Here is a 27,539-nt window from a genome sequence, read left to right as displayed (position 1 = left end):
ATATATATATATATATATACATGTATGTACAGTCTTCTTAACAATTGTTTTTAGTATCAGAACTCAGTACTGATGCCCCAACTTTCCAGTAGTTGTTTTGTTTGTTGATGCAGTGCATTGTTTGTCTTCATTTGGTTGTATTTTCCAAGCATTCTAAATCCAACAATCATCTTGGCTCTCTCATACTGTTCAGTAAAATATTTTCTGTTGCAAGTCTTCAGTATATTGTAAAACTTTTAACTTCTTCACCGGTTCCTAGAATTGTATCAACCAGTGTTGTTATTTTGTCTGGAAAAAAGGATTATTGATTTATAACATTAAAGAAGACTAATGATTTGTAGATCAAACAGAGGTTTTTTATATATTTTATTGTTTAACGTTGATCATCTGGATATGGAATCATTTATATTGGGATATTATGACCAAAAGGCTAGTTTAGCTAGTGCATTCTCAGATAGTAGCCTGGGCCTGTATGCATAGTTTATAAAGCTACTTAAGTTAAGATTTGTTCCGAATGGACAGATTTTTCTACATGTCCTACAATAAATTAGTACTACAATTGGATTTCTTAAGTGGTTTATGCATTCAGGCCCTTGAGACTCAATACCAATTTGACAAAAAAATGTTTTGTGGAGCAATGCTTCATTCCAAACTCAATTCACATGCAGCTGTGCATATATTTGTGTACATGTACTTTAATATAGGGCACACATGGACACTCGACTAGGATGTAATTGGGCTTGCATGTATTTTCTTGCAATCTCTTGAAAAATCATACATAAACATTTTTTTTTGCCAAGTTGCACTTGCTCATCCTGCCTTTTTTTTTTACTCAAAACTCCTGTCCTGCCTTTTTTTTCAAATTTCATCCTAGCACCAGCCCCCCCCCCCCCCCATAAAAATCAAATGGTAGCTCCCTAAGTAGGGGTAAGTGGGCAAAATTGTAATGGCACTTCATGGATAAAACAAGAGGATTCTGAATATCTGACAAAAAGTTAAGAAAAAAAAAAAGAGCAACCATCCTTAAGTATTAATGTGTTTACGACACTTGGACAAAGACCATAACCATATATCCCCTGTGGTGCAAAGTAGACAAAAAGAACTTCTGACCAATCTCTTAAAACTATCAAGCTTAAGGTGGTACCCAACACCTTGACTAATATTAATTTGGCTCGTTTAATTTTCCTAAAATTTTGACAAAATGTTTACTTTGACCCTCTGACAAAAATATAAAAATTTCAAATAATTTGAACCAACCACTTTATCAGAAAAAATTCACTGGTTATATAGCAGTTTGACAAACACTAATTTTGATCATTGAGAAGCTTAATATTTCATTAACAATACAACGTGATTAAAACGTTTAGTTGATTTTTAAAGAGTTATCTCCCTGTAGTGTTAGGTACCACCTTAATGCACATTAGATTCCTCTCAATTTTTATTTTAAGATTTCGCATAGCATCAAAACCAGTTTAATATCTATAAAACCGAAAAAAAACCATGTTTTGATTTTGTTTTAACATTAATTTTTTTCTCAATAATCTATGAGTTATCTCCCATTGAATGACATATTCTTGCTGTTTGTTGTACTAGCCTCCCCCTGAAGGTGAAATCTATCTCAGAATTTAATTTTCAAATGATATATTATTTTAATTATATATTATTTTATTCATGTTACTGGAAACCAAATATCAAACTGATAAAATAACTGTTTTTTGTCGTATTTTCATATTTTCATAAAATTCTATGAAGGTTTGACGTTTGACGTATTCCTTCAATTTGAATTTCAAAATTTTGCTGTGGATTCTTCTGATGTACAATTACTTTAAAGTTTGATAAAGTTTTTGATGTTTGAAAACTTTTTAACCATAATACTGAACATAAATTTGGACATCTAAAACAAAATAATGTGAATTGCTATGCCTGGCTTCTGCGACAAAATGTCACAGGCAAAATGCAAGTGCATTTTCATAATCTTTAATCGACAAGTTTATAAATCTATGCAATGGTTCTTACCTTAAAAGACAGCTCCAATGACCATTCTAAACAATCCATACTGACAAGCAGTAATTAATGCTAGCCTGAAAGTAAAATGCTTAGTCAATCAAAATTGTTCAAAACAGAGGCTCTTAAGAGCCTGTGTCACTCATCTGCATCTTCAACAATAACCACTTCATGGTAAAAATCATCACAAAAGGGCAACAACTCTATAAAGAGTAAACTGACGATTTCAGTCATGTTGACATATTTGCAGGTCTTGTCCTGTTGATAATTTTTGCTTTTTAAAGTTTCTATCTACATTTGTATCTATTTTACTTTTTTCAAGATAATAGGCAAAAACTAAAAAAATGTGGTAAAAAAACGGCATAAACTCCATGAACAGGTCTACTTAAGATTTAATCCAAGGCAGCTTTTTTGTAAATCTTGACTTGCTGATCAATGGTAAAAATCTACATTGAAGATCAATAACTCGAATAACTAGTCCTCAGAAGATTTCAGTCATTTGACTTTTGTGCATATCTTTTCTTGCTTTTTTTGTATTAAAATTTCTCTCCATCTATTTTTATTTTCAAAATGATAATGGATAAAAAATGAAAAAAAATTGGTAAAACTTTACATTTAAGGGCAATAACTCCTTTAAGAATGTCTGACAGTTTTGACGTAATTGTACAGCAGGTAGATCTCAACATTCTGAACATTTCTTCATTTTTGTGGATTGAGGAACAATTGTATTTTTGTGGGTTTGCTAAAGTTGGCATACCAGCCTATAGAAAATTTGTACTACATTGAACATTTATATATGTTGGTCGCTTATGTATCCACGAAAATTGGTATCCAAAGAATAATAAATCCAGAGTATATGGAAATAGGTCATATATGACATAACTGTTAACACAGAGATAATTGTCTCGCCTATTTGTTATTTTGATAATGCAAATGTTGAAATTAAAAAAGCAATACTTTAACATGTAAGTTATGCAAATATTCAAAGTCAATGAACCATGACTGAAGGTACAGGGCTAAACAATCTCCATGGAAATGAGATGTGCCAATGTTACTACAACTGCAAACCAAATACCATTGACTTTTCATAAGTTGTTCCCTTTAAACAAACCTTAACACAAACATTAACTTGTAAACTATGTTAAAGTTTCAAAATCAATGAACCATAATTAGGGGGTGGGGTTATATAATCTCCATGGAAATGAAACTTGCAGAATGCCTAAATGAGGCACGCAGTAATTAAACCAAAAGGATGAAAATTAATTAATTATCTCTGCTGATTGGATAATTTGAAATAAGGGCCTTGTTCTGATTGGTTCCCTTCTCACATCTCACAAAGCAATAAGAGAGCTAGATGTCAAGAGTGGCCAGTATGGAATTCCTTATATCATTGGTTGTTATTAATAGATATAAGCTGAACTAAAATACCCAATCGGCAATAAAGGACAGGTAATGCATGTGCGATGATACATGTCAACACGCTGTGTATTAATAATCCATTTTTCTTGTAAATAGAATTTCACAATGCCAATACATTTGCATACCGAATATCATTGACTTAACATAAGTGGTTAATCTTAAACTGACCTAATCACAAACTAATACATGTAAACTAAGCAAAAGTTTCAAAGTCAATAGACCATGACTGAGGGGTAGGGACCAAATATTCTCCATGGAAATGAGATATGCCAATGCTTATACAACTGCATACCAAATATCATTGACCTACCACTAGTGGTTCCCCATAAACTGACCTAATCACAAACTAATACATGAAAACTAAGCAAAAGTTTCAAAGTCAATAGGCCATGAATGAGGGGCGGGGCCAAATAATCTCCATGGAAATGAGATGTGCCAATGCTTATACAACTGCATACCAAATATCATTGACCTACCACTAGTGGTTCCCCATAAACTGACCTAATCACAAACTAAGCAAAAGTATCAAAGTCAATAGGCCATGAATGAGGGGCGGGGCCAAATAATCTCCATGGAAATGAGATATGCCAATGCTTATACAACTGCATACCAAATATCATTGACCTACCACTAGTGGTTCACCATGAACTAGACCTAATCACAAACTAATACATTGTTGACGCCGCCGCCTTTGGAAATAGCATATCTATGTCTCACATTTTGACTCCGTCAAGGCAAGACAAAAATGAGTAACAGAAGATGTGTTGTATACATTAATGTGACAACATCCCAACAACACAAAAATATGACATCCACAGAATTAATTAAAATCTTTAAAACATTTGGTCAAATTTTGGTACTGATATGAAAAAAACAAACTTCTGACCTCTTACATCTTCAAGGATAGAGCATATTTTATTTCCTATAAACTTATTTTATGATTAAAATAAAACTTGTTTAAATAGAGGAATTATATACCTACTTAAATATTAGACATATTATAGCACCAAGTCTTACTCCCATCCATGAAAACACTGAAATCACCTAAAAAGGAATTAAAATTGACATAAATTATACATTTTACAAATCTTGTTGAAATTGCCAGCCTAATATTTTCAATGAGTAATCTCCAAATGAATGAAACAGTCTTGCCGTTTGTTGTACTAGTCTCCCCTTGAAGGAAAAATTCTCTCTGAATTTTACTTTTTGTGATTTGAAAGCTTTATTCGTGTTCCTGGAAACCATATATTGAATTGGTAAATAATTTTTTTTGTGTGTTGTAAGTGTGGAAAATAAGAAAATGGATGTTGCCTTCTGTATTTTTATCACATATTTTTAGAGAATATACAGAAATTGTATTGCCTAATTGTACTTACATTATTTCTTTAATGGCCACTCATCAGACTTGGAAGATGATCAATGTAATAATCTTCCTTGGAGCTGCTGTCCTTGCTTTTTTATTTTTTTCATGGCAGAGCCTCTGAGTTAACAATGAAGATCTATGTTACCATCTTTCTTGGAACTGCTATCTCTGCTGCTTTATTTTTTTTTTCACTCTGCATGCAGATGGAAATCAGATAGTTATTGTATATATGTACCGCTCAGAAATAACCTAAAAAGGAATTAAAATTGACATAAATTATACATTTTACAAATCTTGTTGAAATTGCCAGCCTAATATTTTCAATGAGTAATCTCCAAATGAATGAAACAGTCTTGCCGTTTGTTGTACTATTTTCCCCTTGAAGGAAAAATTCTCTCTGAATTTTAGTTTTTGTGATTTGAAAGCTTTATTCATGTTCCTTGAAACCATATATTGAATTGATAAATTATTTTTTTTGTGTGTTGTAAGTGTGGAAAATAAGAAGACGGAAGTTGCCTTCTGTATTTTTATCACATATTTTTAGAGAATATACAGAAATTGTATTGCCTAATTGTACTTACATTATTTCTTTAATGGCCACACATCAGACTTGGAAGATGATCAATGTAATAATCTTCCTTGGAGCTGCTGTCCTTGCTTCTTTATTTTTTTCATGGCAGAGCCTCTGAGTTAGTAATGAAGATCTATGTTACCATCTTGCTTGGAACTGTTATCCCTGATGCTTTATTTTTTTTTTTCACTCTGCATGTAGATTGAAATCAGATAGTTATTGTATATATGTACCACTCAGAAACGTGTCCATCCCCCCAAATGTGTCCATATGACGTCAATGAACTGCAAAATATGACTTGTTGCTTAAGGGCATCAAAACGTGTTCTGTTTATGAACGCCCCAACATATCCAGTCTATATGGAACCAAAGGTTTCTTTTAAAAAGCCCAGAAACAACTTCTGCAGGAAGCCTGTCGTGCAATACCCTCATACATTATACAGATATTTAGGCATCACCGGAGTATATTAGTACAAAATAATTCACTAAGTAAACGATGATTTACACTGTACAAAACTAGTTAATTGCGTTTTCTGTGCAATTGTTTGCTCTAAATATGCTTGAAATATTTGCCACTGGCATTAAGCAATCAACAGTCAATAGTTAAATTAAGCTTGCAATAATGCTTAATATAAACAACGGGCATTGAACAAATTAATGCTAATAAATGACCACTGTATTAACAGTGAAGCACTGGGAAAACATGCAATATAAATTGTATGAGATTTCTTAATTATGAAGTACCTCCATCTGTTATTTAAAACAATGACAATTCTATTGATAAAAAATTAATAAAACCGCTGTAAGTTAAAATAGCTTTTCATTTTGTCATCCTTTTTCTTACACTGTGTCTGTTTATTTGAAAGCAGAAGTCCCTGTGCACATTGTACCATATCTTGGATATTTGTCTATGCGGATTACTATATCTTTCCTCCAGATGTCCTTTGATAGCTGCTTAGATTTATTTTTAGAATCCAACCCAAACCCGACGTCTTCTATCGTGTCCCCCATCATTGTATTGCCGTAAAATTCACAGGAGACATATATAGTTTTGAGACGTTTTGGCGCTTTAAACTGGACACGTTTTGGCGAATAACATTATTGGACACGTTTGGGGGAGTGAAATCAGTCACGTTTGGGCAATTTAAGATTCTTAGGCTGCGTTTGGGCGAAATAGACACGTTTGGGGTAATCTGACATGTTTTGGGGGAATGGACACGTTTGGGAGTGTTACATATATATTATGATTTCTTCAACTACTCTTAAATATGTTCACCAAAGTTAAACTTAATCTTGAACAGTTTGTACATTTACAATTTAACTTTTTTAAATATTAATTTTGCACATATGCAGTTTTAGTTGTTAATTAGTCCCCTACTGACGAAGTCAAATGGGACTTTAGGTTTGCACTCTGTCCGTCTGTCCATCCTTCAGTCCGGCAAATCAGCTTTCCACACTTTTTTTCTTCGTTCTTGAAGATATTGATTTGATATTTGGTATATAGTTTTATCATGACAAGTTATAGATCAAGTTCGAATTTTGTACCGGTCTGATGATTTAGTCCAGAGTTATGGACCATAACTCTGGACCATATCTAATGTTGGAGTACTATGTTAAACCATATTTCTGTACAAAGGGAGATAATTCATTTTTTAAAAGACATTCTTTTTTAAATTATTTGAAGAATTTTTTGACAGGTTTGTTTGTTATTTAGTGTAAACTAATTTTCTGAATGCTATATATATCCAAAAAAAATTATGAAGAGAAATCCTATAATTAGATAATAATCTATTTTTTATTAATGTATATATTTCAATACATTACATTGTGTAGATAAAAGTTGTTGACATTTTATAGATAAGTTACAAATCTATATTAGTTGGTGACAAATGAAAGAAAAAAATATTTGGAACTATTAATTATATCTGATTATAATTTGAAATAGATATACACTGTATTACATCATATCTAATTCTAGAGAACTATTAATCATATCTAATGTTTTTTTCATATTGCTTATAAGATATTGATTGATAATTGGTATATAGTTTTATCATGACAAGTTACAGATCAAGTTCAAATTTTTCTTTCGGTCTAATAATTTTGTGCATAGTTATGGTCCTTGTACTTGAAAAATTCACTCATATAATCAGTTTTCAACACTGTTTTTAGTCATGCTTGAAGATATTGAAATGATATTTACTTTTTGTTTACACCATGACAAGTTATAGAACAAGTTAGCATTTTGTTCCAGTATAATGAATTTTTACCCGGTAGGGGACTATGTATTGTCATGCAATACTCTCAGAATGCTTGTTCTACAGGTCTTAGAAGCATTTCATATTAGTGTTGATATATCAAAGGACAGATGGGCATCTCACATCATCCTTTGGGCTCTCAGTTAATTCTCATCTGTGTTTTTGGACATTTAAGAAATTTTATTGTCTGGATTTATAAACCAAATTATTTTTATTCCCCCAAGTATTCTGTTGTCCGGTCACTATCTTCAATTCCAACTTGTTTGGCTGCCATATATAAAGCTATAGGGAGCCATACTGTGTTCCTTTGAATTGAAAGGTGTGTCACGGTCTTTGAAGTTTGCTCCTTATGAATGGCTAATAAACTTTTAGGCCACAAACGGTCAAAATTTTTACACAGATGAGATGACTCTCAAAAAAAAAATAAAACTTTTTCGACTGTAAGCTTACATGATTTTACTTCTTTCAGTCTTTCTTACATCACAGAGTACTAGAATGTCCTACCACAGAGTAGGTTACCTATCGAAAAGTTCTATATTCTGGAGTCAATTCGGTAACATGAAAATAGATTATAACAATACATTTTTATTAAAGAATGTATCATTAGAATATTAATTTGAAAGCTATAAATATTAAACCCAGTTGTAATTAAAAAACCAAGCAATTTTCCCAGGGGAAACTGATTTTATCATTACCTAACAAGGTTTAACCTAACTCATCTTCATCTTCTATGCACAATGGAACCATCTTCAAGCTGTACCACTGAAACTTCTCAGGCCTGCATTTGTAACAAAAACAAAAATTATAGATGAGTTATGTGTTGGATAACTTCTGGCACAAATAATTTACCGTTAATTCAGAAACACTTTTGCAAGGTTTTATTAATCTAAATAATGTGACAGGTTGAGTATTGCAATAATAAGAAACTCCAATTCTGATATCTGTATGAAGAATTTCCTGAAATTCAATAAAATAATCTTACTTTTAGTCCATTATGTAAAAATAGCAATAATAAATGCACACATGATGTACAGTAGTTCTCTCGTTTTTACATAGATTAGACCTTTGGTTTTCCCGTTTGAAAGGTTTTACACTAGTAATTTTTGGGGCCCTTTATAGCTTGCTGTTTGGTGTGAGCCGATGCTCCGTGTTGAAGGCCGTACCTTGACCTATAATGGTTTACTTTGTTACTTGGATGGAGAGTTGTCTCATTGGCACTCATACCACATCTTCCTACATCTATACACAATAATTTCTGAATTTACAGTAGTTTGCTTTGGTAAGAGAAACACAAAAGTATGAATTTGTGATGTGTATAGATTGTAGGATATCTTAATATATATAACTGCTGGTACATCCTTATTTGACTTCAGTATTGAAGACTTTTTAATAATATAATCATTATATCGAAATTAATGTGCATGTCAAATTATCAGAAGTTGGTGGCTAACCAAAACATCTGATGTATACATTTATGTAGATATCCAAATTGACAATCGTTAACTAACTTTCGTTCAGGTGAGACTTTTAGAGAAAGGATTTCCAAATTGTCAATGTTTAGAGACTATTTGCTGTAATAATTAATTCAGAAATTAATGTGATGCATGTTTTAATTCAAATCCTAAATTGGAATACAAGTATACTTTTTTATTAAAATATATTTCATTAGAGTTTAAATTATGAACTAATTTGTAATAAATTTTCAAGCTGTTTCTCCAAGGAAAACTGACAACTTATTAACAGTTTAAGTACAATTGTAATGACAAAATACCTACATCATCACCAAGGCATCTTCAATTTAATCGTCTCCAGGTCTAGGACTGTACTTTTTCTTCTTCTCTCTGGGCTGCCGTCTATCTGGAATACATATTCAAATTATTTTAATATCTATAGGACAACTATTAAGAAATAAAAAAAAAAAAATATACTTACTTTCCGATTCATACTTTACCTGTTCCGATGTAGATATCCTGGGGCTGGTATCTGAAACAAAAACAAAATAAGTTCAAAAATATTGAACCAAATATAAAACTTAAAAAATTTGCTACTATAATTTTTTTTTCTTTCAAAATATCTATATAGAAAAACTGGCATTAATGGCAGCCATCATCATTGGTCAATTGCTCTTTTTGACTATATATCATTCACTTATTTTCATTTTTAATCTATATTTCAATCAGTAATGCAGACGGTTTTAAGATATAATCATTATTTCCGAAATTAATGTTCCTGTCAAATTATCAGAAGTTGGTGGCTAACCAAAACAATCTGATGTATACATTTTGAACAGAAATGATTAAAATTCAACTGAATTTCAAACAATCTAAATCAAGTCATATTTTCCAAATTACTTTAAAAAAATCGACTAAATATGTAGATATCCAAATTGACAAACGGAAACTTTACTTTCGTTCAGGTGAGACTATTAGAGAAAGGGTTTCCAAATTGTCAATGTTAAGAGACTATTTGCTGTTATAATTTATTCAGAAATTAATGTGATGCATGTTTTAATTCAAATCCTAAATTGGAATACAAGTATACTTTTTTATTAAAATATATTTCATTAGAGTATAAATTTGCAAAAGAAATGTTGGACTAATTTGTAATAAATTTTCAAGCTGTTTCTCCAGGGAAATTTTTTTTTATTACCTTACAACTTATTAACAGTTTAAGTACAATTGTAATGACAAAATACCTACATCATCATCTGAGCATCCTCAATTTTATCGTCTCCAGGTCTAGGACTGTACTTTCTTCTTTTCTCTGGGCTGCCGTCTATCTGCAATACATATTCAAATTATTTTAATATCTATAGTACAACTATTAATAAATAAAAAAAAAATATACTTACATTCCGATTCATACTTTACCTGTTCCGACGTAAATATCCTGGGGCTGGTATCTGAAACAAAAACAATAAGTTCAAAAATATTGAACCAGCAATTTAATATAAAACTTAGAAAATTTGCTACTTTAATTTTTTTTTCTTTCAAAATATCTATATAGAAAAACTGGCATTAATGGCAGCCATCATCATTGGTCAATTGCTCTTTTTGACTATATATCATTCACTTATTTTCATTTTAAATCTCTATTTCAATCAGTAATGAAGATGGTTTAATGATATAATCATTATTTCCGAAATTAATGTTCCTGTCAAATTATCAGAAGTTGGTGGCTAACCAAAACAATCTGATGTATACATTTTGAACAGAAATGATTAAAATTCAACTGAATTTCAAACATTCTAAATCAAGTCATATTTTCCAAATTACTTTAAAAAAATTGACTAAATATGTAGATATCCAAATTGACAAACGGAAACTTTACTTTCGTTCAGGTGAGACTATTAGAGAAAGGGTTTCCAAATTGTCAATGTTAAGAGACTATTTGCTGTTATAATTAATTGAGAAATTAATGTGATGCATATTTTAATTCAAATCCTAAATTGGAGTACAAGTATACTTTTTTCATTAGAGTATAAATTTGAAAAGAAATTTTGGACTAATTTGTAATAAATTTTCAAGCTGTTTCTCCAGGGAAAACTGATTTTATTACCTTACAGCTATTAACAGTTTAAGTACAATTGTAACAACAAAATACCTACATCATCATCTTGGCATCTACAATTTAATCATCTCCATGTCTAGGACTGTACTGTCTTCTTCTTCTCTGTTGGCTCCCGTCTATCTGTAATACATATTCAAATTATTTTAATATCTATTAGACAACTATTAATAAATAAAAAAAAATATACTTACTTTCCGATGCATATGTTACCTGTCCTGACGTAAATATCCTGGGGGCTGGTATCTGAAACAAAAACAAAATAAGTTCAAAAATATTGAACCAAATATAAAACTTAAAAAATTAGCTACTTTAATTTGTTTTTCTTTCAAAATATCTATAAAGAAAAACTGGCATTAATGGCAGCCATCATCATTGGTCAATTGCTCTTTTTGACTGTATATCATTAACTTATTTTCATTTTAAATCTATATTTCAATCAGTAATGAAGACGGTTTAATGATATAATCATTATTTGCGAAATTAATGTGCGTGTCAAATTATCAGAAGTTGGTGGCTAACCAAAACAATCTGATGTATACATTTTGAACAGAAATGATTAAAATTCAACTGAATTTCAAACAATCTAAATCAAGTCATATTTTCCAAATTACTTTAAAAAAAAATCGACTAAATATGTAGATATCCAAATTGACAATCAGAAACTTTACTTTCGTACAGGTGAGACTATTAGAGAAAGGGTTTCCAAATTGTCAATGTTAAGAGACTATTTGCTGTTATAATTAATTCAGAAATTAATGTGATGCATGTTTTAATTCAAATCCTAAATTGGAGTACAAGTATCCTTTTTTCATTAGAGTATAAATTTGAAAAGAAATTTTGGACTAATTTGTAATAAATTTTCAAGCTGTTTCTCCAGGGAAAACTAATTTTATTACCTTACAACTATTAACAGTTTAAGTACAATTGTAACAACAAAATACCTACATCATCATCTTGGCATCTACAATTTAATCATCTCCATGTCTAGGACTGTACTGTCTTCTTCTTCTCTGTTGGCTCCCGTCTATCTGTAATACATATTCAAATTATTTTAATATCTATTAGACAACTATTAATAAATAAAAAAATATACTTACTTTCCGATGCATATGTTACCTGTCCTGACGTAAATATCCTGGGGCTGGTATCTGAAACAAAGACAAAATAAGTTCAAAAATATTGAACCAAATATAAAACTTAAAAAATTTGCTACTTTAATTTGTTTTTCTTTCAAAAATATCTATAAAGAAAAACTGGCATTAATGGCAGCCATCATCATTGGTCAATTGCTCTTTTTGACTGTATATCATTAACTTATTTTCATTTTAAATCTATATTTCAATCAGTAATGAAGACGGTTTAATGATATAATCATTATTTCTGAAATTAATGTGCGTGTCAAATTATCAGAAGTTGGTGGCTAACCAAAACAATCTGATGTATACATTTTGAACAGAAATGATTAAAATTCAACTGAATTTCAAACAATCTAAATCAAGTCATATTTTCCAAATTACTTTAAAAAAAAATCGACTAAATATGTAGATATCCAAATTGACAATCCGAAACTTTACTTTCGTACAGGTGAGACTATTAGAGAAAGGGTTTCCAAATTGTCAATGTTAAGAGACTATTTGCTGTTATAATTAATTCAGAAATTAATGTGATGCATGTTTTAATTCAAATCCTAAATTGGAGTACAAGTATACTTTTTTCATTAGAGTATAAATTTGAAAAGAAATTTTGGACTAATTTGTAATAAATTTTCAAGCTGTTTCTCCAGGGAAAACTGATTTTATTACCTTACAACTATTAACAGTTTAAGTACAATTGTAACAACAAAATACCTACATCATCATCTTGGCATCTACAATTTAATCATCTCCATGTCTAGGACTGTACTGTCTTCTTCTTCTCTGTTGGCTCCCGTCTATCTGTAATACATATTCAAATTATTTTAATATCTATTAGACAACTATTAATAAATAAAAAAAAATATACTTACTTTCCGATGCATATGTTACCTGTCCTGACGTAAATATCCTGGGGCTTGTATCTGAAACAAAGACAAAATAAGTTCAAAAATATTGAACCAAATATAAAACTTAAAAAATTTGCTACTTTAATTTGTTTTTCTTTCAAAATATCTATAAAGAAAAACTGGCATTAATGGCAGCCATCATCATTGGTCAATTGCTCTTTTTGACTGTATATCATTAACTTATTTTCATTTTAAATCTATATTTCAATCAGTAATGAAGACGGTTTAATGATATAATCATTATTTCTGAAATTAATGTGCGTGTCAAATTATCAGAAGTTGGTGGCTAACCAAAACAATCTGATGTATACATTTTGAACAGAAATGTTTAAAATTCAACTGAATTTCAAACAATCTAAATCAAGTCATATTTTCCAAATTACTTTTAAAAAAATCGACTAAATATGTAGATATCCAAATTGACAATCGGAAACTTTACTTTCGTACAGGTGAGACTATTAGAGAAAGGGTTTCCAAATTGTCAATGTTAAGAGACTATTTGCTGTTATAATTAATTCAGAAATTAATGTGATGCATGTTTTAATTCAAATCCTAAATTGGAGTACAAGTATACTTTTTTCATTAGAGTATAAATTTGAAAAGAAATTTTGGACTAATTTGTAATAAATTTTCAAGCTGTTTCTCCAGGGAAAACTGATTTTATTACCTTACAACTATTAACAGTTTAAGTACAATTGTAACAACAAAATACCTACATCATCATCTTGGCATCTACAATTTAATCATCTCCATGTCTAGGACTGTACTGTCTTCTTCTTCTCTGTTGGCTCCCGTCTATCTGTAATACATATTCAAATTATTTTAATATCTATTAGACAACTATTAATAAATAAAAAAATATACTTACTTTCCGATGCATATGTTACCTGTCCTGACGTAAATATCCTGGGGCTGGTATCTGAAACAAAGACAAAATAAGTTCAAAAATATTGAACCAAATATAAAACTTAAAAAATTTGCTACTTTAATTTGTTTTTCTTTCAAAATATCTATAAAGAAAAACTGGCATTAATGGCAGCCATCATCATTGGTCAATTGCTCTTTTTGACTGTATATCATTAACTTATTTTCATTTTAAATCTATATTTCAATCAGTAATGAAGACGGTTTAATGATATAATCATTATTTCTGAAATTAATGTGCGTGTCAAATTATCAGAAGTTGGTGGCTAACCAAAACAATCTGAAGTATACATTTTGAACAGAAATGATTAAAATTCAACTGAATTTCAAACAATCTAAATCAAGTCATATTTTCCAAATTACTTTAAAAAAAAATCGACTAAATATGTAGATATCCAAATTGACAATCCGAAACTTTACTTTCGTACAGGTGAGACTATTAGAGAAAGGGTTTCCAAATTGTCAATGTTAAGAGACTATTTGCTGTTATAATTAATTCAGAAATTAATGTGATGCATGTTTTAATTCAAATCCTAAATTGGAGTACAAGTATACTTTTTTCATTAGAGTATAAATTTGAAAAGAAATTTTGGACTAATTTGTAATAAATTTTCAAGCTGTTTCTCCAGGGAAAACTGATTTTATCACCTTACAACTATTAACAGTTTAAGTACAATTGTAACAACAAAATACCTACATCATCATCTTGGCATCTACAATTTAATCATCTCCATGTCTAGGACTGTACTGTCTTCTTCTCTGTTGGCTCCCGTCTATCTGTAATACATATTCAAATTATTTTAATATCTATTAGACAACTATTAATAAAAAAAAAAAATATACTTACTTTCCGATGCATATGTTACCTGTCCTGACGTAAATATCCTGGGGCTGGTATCTGAAACAAAAACAAAATAAGTTCAAAAATATTGAACCAAATATAAAACTTAAAAAATTTGCTACTTTAATTTGTTTTTCTTTCAAAATATCTATAAAGAAAAACTGGCATTAATGGCAGCCATCATCATTGGTCAATTGCTCTTTTTGACTGTATATCATTAACTTATTTTCATTTTAAATCTATATTTCAATCAGTAATGAAGACGGTTTAATGATATAATCATTATTTCTGAAATTAATGTGCGTGTCAAATTATCAGAAGTTGGTGGCTAACCAAAACAATCTGATGTGTACATTTTGAACAGAAATGATTAAAATTCAACTGAATTTCAAACAATCTAAATCAAGTCATATTTTCCAAATTACTTTAAAAAAAAATCGACTAAATATGTAGATATCCAAATTGACAATCGGAAACTTTACTTTCGTACAGGTGAGACTATTAGAGAAAGGGTTTCCAAATTGTCAATGTTAAGAGACTATTTGCTGTTATAATTAATTCAGAAATTAATGTGATGCATGTTTTAATTCAAATCCTAAATTGGAGTACAAGTATACTTTTTTCATTAGAGTATAAATTTGAAAAGAAATTTTGGACTAATTTGTAATAAATTTTCAAGCTGTTTCTCCAGGGAAAACTGATTTTATCACCTTACAACTATTAACAGTTTAAGTACAATTGTAACAACAAAATACCTACATCATCATCTTGGCATCTACAATTTAATCATCTCCATGTCTAGGACTGTACTGTCTTCTTCTCTGTTGGCTCCCGTCTATCTGTAATACATATTCAAATTATTTTAATATCTATTAGACAACTATTAATAAATAAAAAAATATACTTACTTTCCGATGCATATGTTACCTGTCCTGACGTAAATATCCTGGGGCTGGTATCTGAAACAAAAACAAAATAAGTTCAAAAATATTGAACCAAATATAAAACTTAAAAAATTTGCTACTTTAATTTGTTTTTCTTTCAAAATATCTATAAAGAAAAACTGGCATTAATGGCAGCCATCATCATTGGTCAATTGCTCTTTTTGACTGTATATCATTAACTTATTTTCATTTTAAATCTATATTTCAATCAGTAATGAAGACGGTTTAATGATATAATCATTATTTGCGAAATTAATGTGCGTGTCAAATTATCAGAAGTTGGTGGCTAACCAAAACAATCTGATGTATACATTTTGAACAGAAATGATTAAAATTCAACTGAATTTCAAACAATCTAAATCAAGTCATATTTTCCAAATTACTTTAAAAAAAAATCGACTAAATATGTAGATATCCAAATTGACAATCGGAAACTTTACTTTCGTACAGGTGAGACTATTAGAGAAAGGGTTTCCAAATTGTCAATGTTAAGAGACTATTTGCTGTTATAATTAATTCAGAAATTAATGTGATGCATGTTTTAATTCAAATCCTAAATTGGAGTACAAGTATACTTTTTTCATTAGAGTATAAATTTGAAAAGAAATTTTGGACTCATTTGTAATAAATTTTCAAGCTGTTTCTCCAGGGAAAACTGATTTTATTACCTTACAACTATTAACAGTTTAAGTACAATTGTAACAACAAAATACCTACATCATCATCTTGGCATCTACAATTTAATCATCTCCATGTCTAGGACTGTACTGTCTTCTTCTTCTCTGTTGGCTCCCGTCTATCTGTAATACATATTCAAATTATTTTAATATCTATTAGACAACTATTAATAAGAAAAAAAAAATATACTTACTTTCCGATGCATATGTTACCTGTCCTGACGTAAATATCCTGGGGCTGGTATCTGAAACAAAAACAAAATAAGTTCAAAAATATTGAACCAAATATAAAACTTAAAAAATTTGCTACTTTAATTTGTTTTTCTTTCAAAATATCTATAAAGAAAAACTGGCATTAATGGCAGCCATCATCATTGGTCAATTGCTCTTTTTGACTGTATATCATTAACTTATTTTCATTTTAAATCTATATTTCAATCAGTAATGAAGACGGTTTAATGATATAATCATTATTTGCGAAATTAATGTGCGTGTCAAATTATCAGAAGTTGGTGGCTAACCAAAACAATCTGATGTATACATTTTGAACAGAAATGATTAAAATTCAACTGAATTTCAAACAATCTAAATCAAGTCATATTTTCCAAATTACTTTAAAAAAAAATCGACTAAATATGTAGATATCCAAATTGACAATCGGAAACTTTACTTTCGTACAGGTGAGACTATTAGAGAAAGGGTTTCCAAATTGTCAATGTTAAGAGACTATTTGCTGTTATAATTAATTCAGAAATTAATGTGATGCATGTTTTAATTCAAATCCTAAATTGGAGTACAAGTATACTTTTTTCATTAGAGTATAAATTTGAAAAGAAATTTTGGACTAATTTGTAATAAATTTTCAAGCTGTTTCTCCAGGGAAAACTGATTTTATTACCTTACAACTATTAACAGTTTAAGTACAATTGTAACAACAAAATACCTACATCATCATCTTGGCATCTACAATTTAATCATCTCCATGTCTAGGACTGTACTGTCTTCTTCTTCTCTGTTGGCTCCCGTCTATCTGTAATACATATTCAAATTATTTTAATATCTATTAGACAACTATTAATAAGAAAAAAAAAAATATACTTACTTTCCGATGCATATGTTACCTGTCCTGACGTAAATATCCGGGGGCTGGTATCTGAAACAAAAACAAAATAAGTTCAAAAATATTGAACCAAATATAAAACTTAAAAAATTTGCTACTTTAATTTGTTTTTCTTTCAAAATATCTATAAAGAAAAACTGGCATTAATGGCAGCCATCATCATTGGTCAATTGCTCTTTTTGACTGTATATCATTAACTTATTTTCATTTTAAATCTATATTTCAATCAGTAATGAAGACAGTTTGATGATATAATCATTATTTCTGAAATAAATGTGCGTGTCAAATTATCAGAAGTTGGTGGCTAACCAAAACAATCTGATGTATACATTTTGAACAGAAATGATTAAAATTCAACTGAATTTCAAACAATCTAAATCAAGTCATATTTTCCAAATTACTTTAAAAAAAAATCGACTAAATATGTAGATATCCAAATTGACAATCGGAAACTTTACTTTCGTACAGGTGAGACTATTAGAGAAAGGGTTTCCAAATTGTCAATGTTAAGAGACTATTTGCTGTTATAATTAATTCAGAAATTAATGTGATGCATGTTTTAATTCAAATCCTAAATTGGAGTACAAGTATACTTTTTTCATTAGAGTATAAATTTGAAAAGAAATTTTGGACTAATTTGTAATAAATTTTCAAGCTGTTTCTCCAGGGAAAACTGATTTTATTACCTTACAACTATTAACAGTTTAAGTACAATTGTAACAACAAAATACCTACATCATCATCTTGGCATCTACAATTTAATCATCTCCATGTCTAGGACTGTACTGTCTTCTTCTTCTCTGTTGGCTCCCGTCTATCTGTAATACATATTCAAATTATTTTAATATCTATTAGACAACTATTAATAAATAAAAAAAAATATACTTACTTTCCGATGCATATGTTACCTGTCCTGACGTAAATATCCTGGGGCTGGTATCTGAAACAAAGACAAAATAAGTTCAAAAATATTGAACCAAATATAAAACTTAAAAAATTTGCTACTTTAATTTGTTTTTCTTTCAAAATATCTATAAAGAAAAACTGGCATTAATGGCAGCCATCATCATTGGTCAATTGCTCTTTTTGACTGTATATCATTAACTTATTTTCATTTTAAATCTATATTTCAATCAGTAATGAAGACGGTTTAATGATATAATCATTATTTGCGAAATTAATGTGCGTGTCAAATTATCAGAAGTTGGTGGCTAACCAAAACAATCTGATGTATACATTTTGAACAGAAATGATTAAAATTCAACTGAATTTCAAACAATCTAAATCAAGTCATATTTTCCAAATTACTTTAAAAAAAAATCGACTAAATATGTAGATATCCAAATTGACAATCGGAAACTTTACTTTCGTACAGGTGAGACTATTAGAGAAAGGGTTTCCAAATTGTCAATGTTAAGAGACTATTTGCTGTTATAATTAATTCAGAAATTAATGTGATGCATGTTTTAATTCAAATCCTAAATTGGAGTACAAGTATACTTTTTTCATTAGAGTATAAATTTGAAAAGAAATTTTGGACTAATTTGTAATAAATTTTCAAGCTGTTTCTCCAGGGAAAACTGATTTTATTACCTTACAACTATTAACAGTTTAAGTACAATTGTAACAACAAAATACCTACATCATCATCTTGGCATCTACAATTTAATCATCTCCATGTCTAGGACTGTACTGTCTTCTTCTTCTCTGTTGGCTCCCGTCTATCTGTAATACATATTCAAATTATTTTAATATCTATTAGACAACTATTAATAAGAAAAAAAAAAATATACTTACTTTCCGATGCATATGTTACCTGTCCTGACGTAAATATCCTGGGGCTGGTATCTGAAACAAAAACAAAATAAGTTCAAAAATATTGAACCAAATATAAAACTTAAAAAATTTGCTACTTTAATTTGTTTTTCTTTCAAAATATCTATAAAGAAAAACTGGCATTAATGGCAGCCATCATCATTGGTCAATTGCTCTTTTTGACTGTATATCATTAACTTATTTTCATTTTAAATCTATATTTCAATCAGTAATGAAGACGGTTTAATGATATAATCATTATTTGCGAAATTAATGTGCGTGTCAAATTATCAGAAGTTGGTGGCTAACCAAAACAATCTGATGTATACATTTTGAACAGAAATGATTAAAATTCAACTGAATTTCAAACAATCTAAATCAAGTCATATTTTCCAAATTACTTTAAAAAAAAATCGACTAAATATGTAGATATCCAAATTGACAATCGGAAACTTTACTTTCGTACAGGTGAGACTATTAGAGAAAGGGTTTCCAAATTGTCAATGTTAAGAGACTATTTGCTGTTATAATTAATTCAGAAATTAATGTGATGCATGTTTTAATTCAAATCCTAAATTGGAGTACAAGTATACTTTTTTCATTAGAGTATAAATTTGAAAAGAAATTTTGGACTAATTTGTAATAAATTTTCAAGCTGTTTCTCAAGGGAAAACTGATTTTATTACCTTACAACTATTACCAGTTTAAATACAATTGTAACAACAAAATACCTACATCATCATCTTGGCATCTACAATTTAATCATCTCCATGTCTAGGACTGTACTGTCTTCTTCTTCTCTGTTGGCTCCCGTCTATCTGTAATACATATTCAAATTATTTTAATATCTATTAGACAACTATTAATAAGAAAAAAAAAAATATACTTACTTTCCGATGCATATGTTACCTGTCCTGACGTAAATATCCTGGGGCTGGTATCTGAAACAAAAACAAAATAAGTTCAAAAATATTGAACCAAATATAAAACTTAAAAAATTTGCTACTTTAATTTGTTTTTCTTTCAAAATATCTATAAAGAAAAACTGGCATTAATGGCAGCCATCATCATTGGTCAATTGCTCTTTTTGACTGTATATCATTAACTTATTTTCATTTTAAATCTATATTTCAATCAGTAATGAAGACGGTTTAATGATATAATCATTATTTGCGAAATTAATGTGCGTGTCAAATTATCAGAAGTTGGTGGCTAACCAAAACAATCTGATGTATACATTTTGAACAGAAATGATTAAAATTCAACTGAATTTCAAACAATCTAAATCAAGTCATATTTTCCAAATTACTTTAAAAAAAAATCGACTAAATATGTAGATATCCAAATTGACAATCGGAAACTTTACTTTCGTACAGGTGAGACTATTAGAGAAAGGGTTTCCAAATTGTCAATGTTAAGAGACTATTTGCTGTTATAATTAATTCAGAAATTAATGTGATGCATGTTTTAATTCAAATCCTAAATTGGAGTACAAGTATACTTTTTTCATTAGAGTATAAATTTGAAAAGAAATTTTGGACTAATTTGTAATAAATTTTCAAGCTGTTTCTCCAGGGAAAACTGATTTTATTACCTTACAACTATTAACAGTTTAAGTACAATTGTAACAACAAAATACCTACATCATCATCTTGGCATCTACAATTTAATCATCTCCATGTCTAGGACTGTACTGTCTTCTTCTTCTCTGTTGGCTCCCGTCTATCTGTAATACATATTCAAATTATTTTAATATCTATTAGACAACTATTAATAAATAAAAAAAAATATACTTACTTTCCGATGCATATGTTACCTGTCCTGACGTAAATATCCTGGGGGCTGGTATCTGAAACAAAAACAAAATAAGTTCAAAAATATTGAACCAAATATAAAACTTAAAAAATTTGCTACTTTAATTTGTTTTTCTTTCAAAATATCTATAAAGAAAAACTGGCATTAATGGCAGCCATCATCATTGGTCAATTGCTCTTTTTGACTGTATATCATTAACTTATTTTCATTTTAAATCTATATTTCAATCAGTAATGAAGATGGTTTAATGATATAATCATTATTTCCGAAATTAATGTGCGTGTCAAATTATCAGAAGTTGGTGGCTAACCAAAACAATCTGATGTATACATTTTGAACAGAAATGATTAAAATTCAACTGAATTTCAAACAATCTAAATCAAGTCATATTTTCCAAATTACTTTAAAAAAAAATCGACTAAATATGTAGATATCCAAATTGACAATCGGAAACTTTACTTTCGTACAGGTGAGACTATTAGAGAAAGGGTTTCCAAATTGTCAATGTTAAGAGACTATTTGCTGTTATAATTAATTCAGAAATTAATGTGATGCATGTTTTAATTCAAATCCTAAATTGGAGTACAAGTATACTTTTTTCATTAGAGTATAAATTTGAAAAGAAATTTTGGACTAATTTGTAATAAATTTTCAAGCTGTTTCTCCAGGGAAAACTGATTTTATTACCTTACAACTATTAACAGTTTAAGTACAATTGTAACAACAAAATACCTACATCATCATCTTGGCATCTACAATTTAATCATCTCCATGTCTAGGACTGTACTGTCTTCTTCTTCTCTGTTGGCTCCCGTCTATCTGTAATACATATTCAAATTATTTTAATATCTATTAGACAACTATTAATAAATAAAAAAAAATATACTTACTTTCCGATGCATATGTTACCTGTCCTGACGTAAATATCCTGGGGCTGGTATCTGAAACAAAGACAAAATAAGTTCAAAAATATTGAACCAAATATAAAACTTAAAAAATTTGCTACTTTAATTTTTTTTTTCTTCAATATATCTATATAGAAAAACTGGCATTAATGGCAGCCATCATCATTGGTCAATTGCTCTTTTTGACTATATATCATTCACTTATTTTCATTTTAAATCTATATTTCAATCAGTAATGAAGATGGTTTAATGATATAATCATTATTTCCGAAATTAATGTTCCTGTCAAATTATCAGAAGTTGGTGGCTACCGGTAACCAAAACAATCTGATGTATACATTTTGAACAGAAATGATTAAAATTCAACTGAATTTCAAACAATCTAAATCAAGTCATATTTTCCAAATTACTTTAAAAAAATCGACTAAATATGTAGATATCCAAATTGACAATTGGAAACTTTTGTTTCGTTCAAATGAGACTATTAGAGAAAGGGTTTCCAAATTGTCAATGTTAAGAGACTATTTGCTGTTATAATTTATTCAGAAATTAATGTGATGCATGTTTTAATTCAAATCCTAAATTGGAATACAAGTATACTTTTTTATTAAAATATATTTCATTAGAGTATAAATTTGCAAAAGAAATGTTGGACTAATTTGTAATAAATTTTTAAGCTGTTTCTCCAGGGAAAACTGATTTTATTACCTTACAACTTATTAACAGTTTAAGTACAATTGTAATGACAAAATACCTACATCATCATCTAGGCATCTTCAATTCAATCGTCTCCAGGTCTAGGACTGTACTTTCTTCTCTGGGCTTCCATCTATCTGTAATATATATTCAAATTATTTTAATATTGATGAGACATTTAGTAAATTCAAATACAGAGTCCTAATTTCTATGAAAAAATTATGAAGATAGTGGAAGATTTTGTTAATAATTTTAGGAAATCGTAGACCAGGAATCGCTTGTAGATCCTTTATCCAGAGTTAAAAAAATAAACCTGAGGTCAAGGTTAGATTGAAAGTGACAGATTGTGATTGTTTTAATATGAGGGAGACATTCTACTCTATCCCATGGCTTATATATAGTCTAATGCCAATCAAGGAGACGCTTGATCATTTGTGTATTTTTTTCAAATGGATGGTTTTTATGTACATGACACCATAGTTTATTTCTTTCAATTTAAAATTTAGACTATGCATTGCAATAATAGAACATTATTTTTGTTTTTTCTCACTGTAACAATCTTCTCTATCCCCCCTCAGCTCTGTGTTATTTTTATATTGGTTTTAGAATAAGAGTTTTATCCTGTGGTGCACTGGTAAAGGATTGTGTTAGTTCAACAATTCCTTAATATATGACATAGAATCTGTTAATATTGTGAAAGAATTGTAAACAGTATGGTGCATAATAGCTATCATGTTGAAAGTTATCCATGACTTATTGTAATTATGATCTCCATTTCACTATAAACAGCCAGCTGTTTGAGCCTCTTTTGTTACAAATTTAGAATTAAACTATCTCTTATTTACTTTTATAAGAGAAATCAAAGAGAAAAGAAAAAAAACTTTTACCTGAAAATAATAACATAACATGTATGTTTCTGACACTAGAATCCGTAATTTTGATTACTGACAGTAATCATTAGGCACCCAAACTCTGTATAAAATACAACAGCTATGACTCCACAGGCTATCCATGACATTGTTAAAATAATGCATTAAAAAAAACCTATATAACCCTTAATTTCATAAAAAGTCATTATAATTATGTGACACTAAGGTTGACATTTTTTTTTTAGAGGTGACAATCTCTCTCACCCTCTCAGCTATATAACTAGGGTTGTAAAAGGGTTGATCTTGCACACATTTTTAATCTGAAGTGCTTACAAAATGTGCTTCCATCAACGCTTTTACACCCCAATAAAATTATACAAGAGTGCACATGCTGAAATGTCTCTCCTGCTTTACTGACAATTGATTTTATGTTGAAAATCTTAAAGATAACGATTTTACTACAAGTATCACATAAACTTAACATTTTTAAAGATCCATGAATACCAGACCAAAACACAAAAACTTAACATTGACCAATGAACCATAAAAATGAGGTCAAGGTCATATGATACCTGCAAGACAGACATGTACACCTTACAATAATTCCATACACCAAATGTAGTTGACCTATTGTTTATATTTAAAAAAAAAACAGACCAAAAACATAAAAACTGAACACTGAGCAATGAACCGTGAAAATGAGGTCAAGATCAAATAAAACCTACCAGACTGACATGTACATCGTAAAATATTTCCATACACCAAATAAAGTTGTCCTATTGCATATAGTATTAGAAAAAAAAACACATGAAAATGAGGTCAAGGTCAGATGACACCTGTCAATTGGACATGCACACCTTACAATCATTCCATACACCAAATTTAGTAGTCCTATTGCTTATAGTATCTGAGATGTGAACTTGACCTGTAAACTTAACCTTGTTTACTGATTCATGAAATGAGGTCGAGGTCAGATGAACTGTCTGACAGGCATGAGGACCTTGCAAGGTACGCACATACTAAATATAATTATCCTATTACTCATAATAAGAGAAATTAACATTATAAAAAAATTAAACTTTTTTTTCAAGTATTCACTGAACCATGAAAATCAAGGACAATGGTCATATGACAGACAGAAACTTCATAACATAAGGCATCTATTTACAAAGTATGAAGCATCCAGGTCTTCCACCTTCTAGAGTTATGGACTTATTTACAATCATAATTGTCTAGAAGGGTATCTTCATGCATTTGTTTCTACAGAATCATTTATTTTGCTTCTGATTAAATTCCTTCTAGCAATGTTTAGATATCCAATTTAATTTTTTTTCATCAATTTCAAGATGCACAATAAGTCCAAACTTAACATTGAGTTTAATGGCAAAATGTCCTGATCAGACAATTATTTTTTTCCCTTCTGCTTGGTCACAATATTTATTTCTTGGAAAGAGGTGAAAGATACCAAAGGGATATTCAAACTCACAAGCCAAAAATAAACTTAAAACGCCATGGCAAAAAAGGAAAAGAGACCAAAAGACATTAAACATGTTAAAGGAAAACCCTAACACCTCCTCAGAGTTTAACAACTGTTCCCTTACTGGACATTTAGACCATTGAATTGCCAATATTTCTCTACCCAACGTCAGACAGTCCTTTTAAAGACATTAACTACAAATTTGTTTATATAAATGCATTGAATATATATTGGTCAATTTGTGAACAAAGGTAAAAACAAACCAAAGACAAAAAAAGACTAAAATTATAAGACATTGAAATCCAATGTTTGTTACCCAGTGTTTGTTGAAAGGTTGAAGTCAGTTTATGTGTCAAAATGAGAGGCACGGTCAGCTCTTGGCATATATATTGTGCAAGTAGTAACTACAACTAGATTAGCACTGAATATTTGTGATAGCTTACTTTGTATTCTAGTAGAAACATTTTTTTATATTTTTTTCAGGATCGCCATGGAGTTTGGTAACAATCAGTTGTGAATTATTCAAGTTATCATGATTATATCCAGTATTACAAAGTATATCACTGAATTGAGTTTTCTGTCTAAGTGTAGTTTTAAAGTCCTTTGCATTAAGCTCAGTTTATTGCTATGCATATACATTACATGTATATATATATATATATATATGTATGGAATTCAGATTTGAAAATAGACAACCCTTATATAAAAGTTCATGTGAACTGCAATCAAGACGGTTGAAACATTTGTATAATCTATCAGAACTCTTTAACAACTGTCAACAGCATATGGTACTATTGAAGCATAACATTAACTAATTTAGTTGAGGGGAATCATATTTAGTATTTGCATTAGAAACTAACATTCTAGGTCTGCCAGACAGTCAAATAAATAAAAACATGATTAAATACACAAAAAAATGCTTATTGCAATATATGTATGATGCCAAGTGTTTTTGACAAACATTTTTAACCATCTGTACTGCCTACTAAAGCGTCCCAAGTACAAATGGTCATTCATTTATATACCTCATCATTATGTAAGGGACAAAACTCACATGGCCTTACTGACTTTTAAAATTATATTTACTAACAGCACTGCTCTGTTTTTATTTCATGATGTAAAAACTGTATGCTCCTATTTTCAACAACATTTTCTTACATGGTTTATTATCTATATCTTTCCCCACAAAACAAACATTTTTTCTGCATTACCTTTTTCCATTTCAAATTCAGACAAATACTATATATAGTCATGATATTAAATTCTTCACTTGTGAAATTCTTATGTTTCATATTTATTTTTTTCCTCTTAGAAACAAATAAAATGAATTTACCATTTTATTATAATCAGAGACATATAATAATATATGTCTCTGTTATAATTAATGTTATATCATGTGAAAATTAAAAAAAAAATTATTTATTGCGACACAAATGAAACATTTCCACAGAGTCATCTCCACTTTTCTGATTGTCTTTATAATACTCCTTTTCGACAGTCACCAACATAAACTGCACATTCATTCTGTGTAAAATCTACTATTATTAGACCATTATTATGTTATTTATAAAGAAAGAATAAAACCGACCTTGTAGAAGAAACTTTCCAACCAAAAAGATGTCAAATCTTTGTGAACACTCAGTTCAATGTAACGTGTTAGTAAACTGGACCCCTGTTGTGTTCACTTATCGGTGCGAAGCTATAGATGGAACGGCGGACCAGTTTAACGTGTTAGCTGCTCACATCGAAATTAATTCCCTCTGGCTCATGATATGAGTTGTAATTAGAACAAAAGAAATAACCCGCCAAATCATAAGTAACTAATAAAAACAGAGAACATCTTGACAGTGTGGTCTAATGAACCGTGACGATCAGAGGTGTTTTGTCGCAAAATAAAACAACCGGATTCGTCAAACAATTGAGAAACTTTGCAAGCATGCTTTAATATTTACGTAATGCAGAGTTTTGCAATTGTTTGTCAAACTGCATGGGCATGCATTGTTTTACAATTTTCATACATACTGTACACAATGAGCAATAAATGTATATTTACTTGTAAAAGTGTGCATGGCCTTTTATAGCTGACTGTGCGGTATGTGCTTTGCTCATTGTTTAAGGCCGTACGATAACCTATAGTTGTTAATTTCTGTGTCATTTGGTCTCTTGTGGGAAGTTGTCTCATTGGCAATCATACCACATCTTCTTTTTTATATATAGCTATTTATGCACGT

At 29.6% G+C, this 27,539-nt stretch overlaps 1 long non-coding RNA gene across 5 annotated transcripts; it reads right to left on the bottom strand.

The window, feature by feature from the left end:
• On the bottom strand, positions 1-26,996 carry LOC127735169 (uncharacterized). Of its 5 annotated transcripts, XR_007998160.1 has the most exons (23): positions 26,897-26,996; positions 23,025-23,099; positions 22,098-22,302; positions 21,190-21,395; positions 20,282-20,487; positions 19,374-19,579; positions 18,467-18,671; positions 17,559-17,764; positions 16,652-16,856; positions 15,750-15,949; positions 14,847-15,047; positions 13,942-14,144; positions 13,036-13,240; positions 12,130-12,332; positions 11,222-11,427; positions 10,314-10,516; positions 9,390-9,597; positions 8,310-8,392; positions 5,368-5,548; positions 4,800-5,035; positions 4,406-4,467; positions 2,017-2,081; positions 1-288 (listed from the first exon to the last, which is right to left on the bottom strand). It is a non-coding gene; the product is annotated as an uncharacterized LOC127735169 (long non-coding RNA). The 5 variants fall into 5 exon arrangements; XR_007998161.1 differs by lacking the exons at positions 21,190-21,395; positions 22,098-22,302; XR_007998162.1 differs by lacking the exons at positions 20,282-20,487; positions 21,190-21,395; positions 22,098-22,302 and having other exon boundaries at positions 26,897-26,995.
• Positions 26,997-27,539: the final 543 nt, after the last annotated feature.

Source organism: Mytilus californianus, unplaced genomic scaffold (genome assembly GCF_021869535.1).
Source record: "Mytilus californianus isolate M0D057914Y unplaced genomic scaffold, xbMytCali1.0.p SCAF_3, whole genome shotgun sequence".
Lineage (NCBI taxonomy): Eukaryota > Metazoa > Mollusca > Bivalvia > Mytilida > Mytilidae > Mytilus > Mytilus californianus.
Note: the sequence above shows the minus strand (reverse complement) of the source record. Positions and strands in the feature narration are given on the sequence as shown.